Source organism: Malurus melanocephalus, unplaced genomic scaffold (assembly GCF_030028575.1).
Source record: "Malurus melanocephalus ecotype Western Australia unplaced genomic scaffold, MMel_1.1 scaffold_15, whole genome shotgun sequence".
Lineage (NCBI taxonomy): Eukaryota > Metazoa > Chordata > Aves > Passeriformes > Maluridae > Malurus > Malurus melanocephalus.
This window is the reverse complement of record NW_026623247.1, coordinates 544,302-550,301: the sequence shown is the minus strand read 5'-3', so window position 1 is coordinate 550,301 and position 6,000 is coordinate 544,302. Positions and strand designations below refer to the sequence as shown.

Genomic DNA, 6,000 nt, shown 5'->3' with positions numbered 1-6,000 from the left:
AAAAAAAAAAAAAAAAAAGGAGAAAAATGAGCTTTGCCTTAATTATCTTGATGTAGAATAGCAGTTTGCCAAGGCCTTACAGAAGCTGTCTATTTTTGAAGAGCACTGCAGCTGTCTACATCACATATTCATTTTTTTTAAYTCCTAATGCAATTATTTGCTCTAAAACAGAAACCTATCTGATKAACTCAATCTGTTTGGTGTCTCACACATTATCTGCTTTTTCCAGATGGAGGATTTTTTTAAAACACACTTCAGTGCTTTAATTCACACATCAAGATGTAGTAAAATGCAACAGAAGAGAAGAGTGTATAGAGAATATCTAAATGAGGTTGGTTAAAAAAAAAAAAAATAAAAAAAAAAAAAAAAAACAAGAAAAAAAGTGTGATTATGTTCCAAATACCTGACAATGTTTCAAAATTTCTTTTCCAAGATGGAATAGAAACATTTCTGACAGTATGCACACATGTCACCTGGTGTAACTTCCTGAGCTGTTACAACGTTTAAAAATTTTTGCAGGATTTCTTTAGGAAGAATCAAATTATTTTTTAAATTAAATAACAAAATTGATTTTTAAATTTAATTTTTTWAATTACTTAGTTATTTGTAAKTAATTCTTTATTTGGTCATGCAGGATCCTTTGCTTTCAAAATTACAGGGATTTTGAAATTCCCTGTACTTTGTGAGTAATTTTCAGATTATTCTATTTAACAAAAGTCTTCAATGTATAAATAAAACTAAAATTTATAAAGCCTTTAAGTCTTACAAAATTGCTTTAATTAATTGCTATTCACTTCAGATGTACATGTCATTGTTTGAATTATGTGACCATATTTCTTGAACTTTAAACAGACAAAAGTCAAATCCAGAAGTTGAAGGTCAGATCATTTAAACTCCACTTTCTTAAGCATGACATAATTTTACCAGTCTGTCCTAGGTTTTACAACACCGTGTGCTGGTAACATGTGGAAAAAATAATCTGAAAGAGGCTCTGCTAACTTTGCTCTGGAAGAAGGGATGTAAGAGTTTTGGTCTTTGATTGTTTTATAAATTTCAAATTTGTTTCCTGTGCATGTTTCCTGTCCTATTCTATATGACATAGTCAAAATTACTGGTTTTTATAAAAAGGATGCTGCCCACTTCTTTTTTTCCTTCYACATTTCATGATCTCCCAAGGCATTTAAAAGAGTGATGTATTTGAGTGTCCTTTTTTAATTAATGCATACTTCTGGATTGGCAATAGTGCTGCTTGACTCTTAGTTAAACTAAAGCACCCAATTGCAATTATAGATGTACTGGACTGTTGATCAGAAGCCACTTTTTTGGTCATTACTGTGTCTCATTTCAGTTCTTTTTGAATGTACACAAGCAGAAAAAAAAAAAAAAAACACAATGTGTTGTTCTGCCTTGCTACCTTCCCTTCCATATTTGATACAGATAATTTCATTTCTTACTTCACTTTCTGATTAGGTGTGCATCTGTTGCATTGTGATCCTTCTCCTGTATTTGTCAGTTTATGACAATTAAAAAATAAAATGCCTTAGGGCTGGTTGGGAGAAATTTGTTCAACTTCGTAATTAGTAACTATTTCTCATCTCCCACGCTGCACATTTTCCTGCAGCAAAATAAAATAGTGGATTACAACTGCAAATTCAATTAGTATTGTCTTTCCCACCTGTAAAGAATGGAAAATTCAGTACATAGGGGATAGTATTTAGCTGGAGAGTCATAGATGTCTCTGTAGGGAAGAGCCATGATTCAGAGAGAAAGCAGAATAATCATACTAGAGGGGTGAAGAAGTCTATGTTAACAGATGCTGTTTTCCACTCTATTTCTCCACTGTTCGTGTCTGTCTTTGGCTTTCTATTGACCTACTGGTTTTTGCATTTTGTTGCCACAACACACCATCTACAGCTCTTTGACAGCAAATACAGCCCTTTCCCCTCAGAAGCAAACAGMCACGCTGCTCTGCCATGCTGAAGGGGATGCATAAGATTAACGCATAAAGATTTTTTTTAAAACTTTTATGTCTTCATTAAGGTTGGTTTAGTGCACCAAGATATTCCTGTGCAGCAACAGAAATATATTTGGACATGACATCTAAAAAAGCATGGAAGAATGGAATGGAAGCAGATTCCATTCTTCTACCTCCTGCCAACTTGCTTTTCTTTCTTGAGAACTTTTCTTTATATCATATGATCATATTTACAGTTTGCAAACGCAAGCATGCAAAAACTTTGCTGCTATGTGTTTATCCAATATATTCACTCTTAAAATGCATTTATACTTCTGCTGGTGAAACATAAATTGATGTGATATTTTGCTTCATTTACGAACAAGATAGGGATGCGAACTGAAATTCCTACAAGCTTTACATTTGCTTTACTCTCTGATTCCCTTGTGTTCTTTTGTAATCTTCTGCTGCCATGCTAAAGCTGGCAGCCTGCTGATAAATTTCTGCATGAAGATACTTGGAGGATAGCCAGTCTTTTGCCTTCAACAGCAAAACAATACCTCAAACTTGTTTGATTGTTGGGAGAGAAAAAAGTTTTAAAAGGAAAKAAATAGCAAACATACAACCACTGCTGATTACAATATTTCTAATTAGGAGAGAATTTACCTGCTAGGCATAAGCCCGAACTAAAACTGAGATCAAAGCTCCAAGAAGTTGCAATTACATTTATTTTCCAGCTCTGTACTTTTATCTGTCATGGGCCAAAACAAAATTTTTCATCCAAATCTCCCATTCTTCTAAAAAACTGTGAAGCTAGTTCCAAGAGCTCCCTGCTGCAGGACCCCAATACGACACTGGCACTATCCCATGTCCCTTCTGTTATCCCAAAACAATTGGATGTTGCTTCAGCCAGTGAGGAGGAGGCTGATCACACAAGGGTTCATTGATTAATTTACAATTCTGCRAAGAAAGTGTTGTTGGGTGGCAAGCTTTAAACCTTAACAAGAAACTTCTATCAACAAGTAGTTTATGGTTCTGCCACCTAGACATCACTCCCCTGCCACGGCTGCCCAGGGTAGCTTAAGGCAGACAGGGCTGAGCTCAGCAGGGCTACGGGCACTGGGACTGCGTGGGAGGGGATGGTTTGGGCTAGCTGGAGCCTCTGTGAGGAGAAAGCAAGGGATGCCTTTGCCATGGCTGCTTCCTGGTCGGCACTGAGCATCCCACCCCTCTGTTATAGGGGTGCTGGGGTGGGGCCCATTGTCACAGTAGCACATTCCCRAACCCTCTGTGATGCAGGGATCTCATGGGGCCTGGAGGCCATTGTTATGCAGGGCCCAGCCCTGACCAGGATGCTATTTAAAGAGCACTAAGGCCTGGAACGCCCAATCCCAGAACGCTTCCCTCAGGACACGAGGGAGCATCTCCTCTGGGTGCCTCAGTGGCAAAGATTGCCAAAGAGGCACAGGGTAAGGGATGGGGAGGACAGGACTTTTACCTCCTCCTCCTCTTCCTTCTCTTCATCTTTCTCCTCCTGGCCATAGGTGAACCACAGGCAGCCACAGGCAGCACCGCAGGCAAAGGAGCGCTGTGTAACCCTTGCAGCCAAAGCTCAAGGGATGGCAAAGGCGGCAGCTTCTCCTGCCTTCATGGAGCAGGTGACAGCAGCAGAGGCAGAGAGCCAGGGAGCTGCCGCACACCATCCCTGCTGCCCATCCCCCGGCTCGGCGCCAAGCGCTCTGGAAGCRCGGGCCCTCAGCGGGCAATGGGCACGGGCAGCAGGCACAGCAGTGCCAGACACCGAGGAGGAGGTGTTGTCAGAGGAGGAGGAAGGCTCGAAACTCTACAGCTCCCAAGAGCTGTCTCAGTTGGAGTACASTGAAGATCAAAGCTGGAGTATTAGAAAACAGGAGTCCCACTCGCCYCTCACACGTCAGGCATGGGCAGAGCACTGGGATATTAAGATGAGTAAATTCCACGCCAGTAGCCCATCTCTACACCAGAGGGAAAAGGGCACATTATTCACCATGATTTATCATCCCAACTTTGTGGATGAAGTGATGGATATGAAAATGACAAGAATAACCAGAGCAGCAGATATAGACACTTCAATCGCCAGGCCCTGCTGGTCATCTCCCAACTCCTCCTCATCAAGCGAGATGGACATCTATGTCCTCACCAGGCAGCGAGTAGGACTGTCAGCAGAGCCATTCCTGCCAGCAGCAGCTGAAGCCTTGGCTAAGGGGGAGAAAGACTGGGAAGATAACAGAGATGAAATGCTGTCCGAAGGAGAGGACAGCGCAGACAGCAACTGGAGCTCCGAGGAAGAGAGACATCCTGTGCCCATCCCACATGAGGCATGGGCAGAAAATGGGGACAGTCAGCTACACACAGGCACTCAGCTACACACAGGCACTCAGCTACACACAGACAGGATCACTGAGCTGGATCTGTCTTCTAACGACCTGGATCTCCTGTCCTATGTGGACGAAGCCATGTATTGGGATAAAGAATTATGTGTCAGCCCTAAAGGAGAAAACATGTGGGATACACGGGAAGCAATCGCTTCYGAAGGGACCACTTTGAGGGAGGACAAGAGAGTGGCACAGTGTAGGAAGGTATTGGAGAGTTTGCTACGCAAGTCCTCAGCTGCAGTTGACCCCACAGAGCAGCCCTCCCTCTTCAGGCAGGCACTTGGTGCTCTGTCCAGGGTGTTCCAGTGCTCTTGCACCACAGGACAGCCAGAGCAGTARCGCCCCGCCACCAGCATCAGGTGGATCTCTGGAGATGGTGGCTGGCCCTGAGTCTGCACAGAATCCCTGTAAAATCCCTGAAGATAAGGGAATTATACGTATGTCTGAAACAGCAATATATGGGTGGCTGTTGATCCAGACAAGTATTTTGRTAATAAAAGACAAGAATTGTTGATGATAACTAAGGATTTTTGGTAATAACATGCAGGATGTGTCTAGGGAAGGCAGCCATGCAGTAGGCTGTGCCAGCCTAGGTAGGGCAGCAGTTTTCCAGGACAAACATCCTTATTGTAGCTCCCAGAGATAAGCACAACACAATGCCACCTAAGCACAGCAACAAGGTGTGGCCTTGGACTGTGGGGGGATGTCAAGGCCACTCAAAACCCCTAAAGCCCTCAAACCCATTTCYAAAAAGGTCTGAAAGAATGGGCATGGTGACAAATTTGCACAGCAAGTGAGAAACCCGTTTTCAGGGCAGGAAAACTCCGTTTGTAAAGGTACCCCCACCAAGCCCAGGAGGAATTGCCCATGTGATCTTAGACTTAGGAGAAAGGAGATATACATCTCCCCTCACTCTCCTTGTAACACTTCTGTTTGGCCAGTAAAAGAAGYCAAACAAAAAATGGTGATTGACCATGGACTATGGAAAATTAAATGCTAATACTGCATTTAATGCTGCACTACTTCTTAAACAGCAGCAGTGCCTAACATTGCTGAGTTAATTGCCAAAATACAGGAAGCTCATCCAAGTTTAGCTACCACCTGTGTGAAAGATAAGTACTTTATGGTTCCATTTCAGGAGAGCCATTGGAATTGCTTTGCTTTTACACGGGAGGARATTCAATACACTTTCACCCAAGTACTGCAGGGATACCAGCACTCCCCTACACTAGCACTTTTTACCTTAGCCCAAGAATTATCTAGAATTCTGGTGGATGAGGGTGTMAGGATCTTCCAATATGTTGATGATGTATTGATTTGGCTTCCAGACAGATAAATGGRAAACATTCAAAAATATATTATTGAGCACTTAAAAGGTGTAGGGTTAAAGATCACAGAGAATAAAATCCAGTGCTCTGCTTAAGAGATAGAATTCTTAGGAAGGGGGTGCTGTTTGTGTCCCTGCTGAGCCATTAGCCTCATGTAACCATGCTACAAATTTAAAAGGAGCAAGGCCAGCTGAGCAGCTCTGCCTGTATGGCCTGTCATCTCAACACTTCCATCCCAAAGTGGTACCCTTAGACAAAGCACTGAGGGATGTTACCACCACCAAGCACATACCCCACAGGCCTA

General features: G+C 42.6%; 1 protein-coding gene across 1 annotated transcript in view; it reads right to left on the bottom strand.

Moving 5' to 3' along the window:
* LRRC2 (leucine rich repeat containing 2) overlaps positions 1–6,000 on the bottom strand; it is a 63,083-nt gene that overhangs the window by 40,149 nt on the left and 16,934 nt on the right. The window lies entirely within an intron of this gene.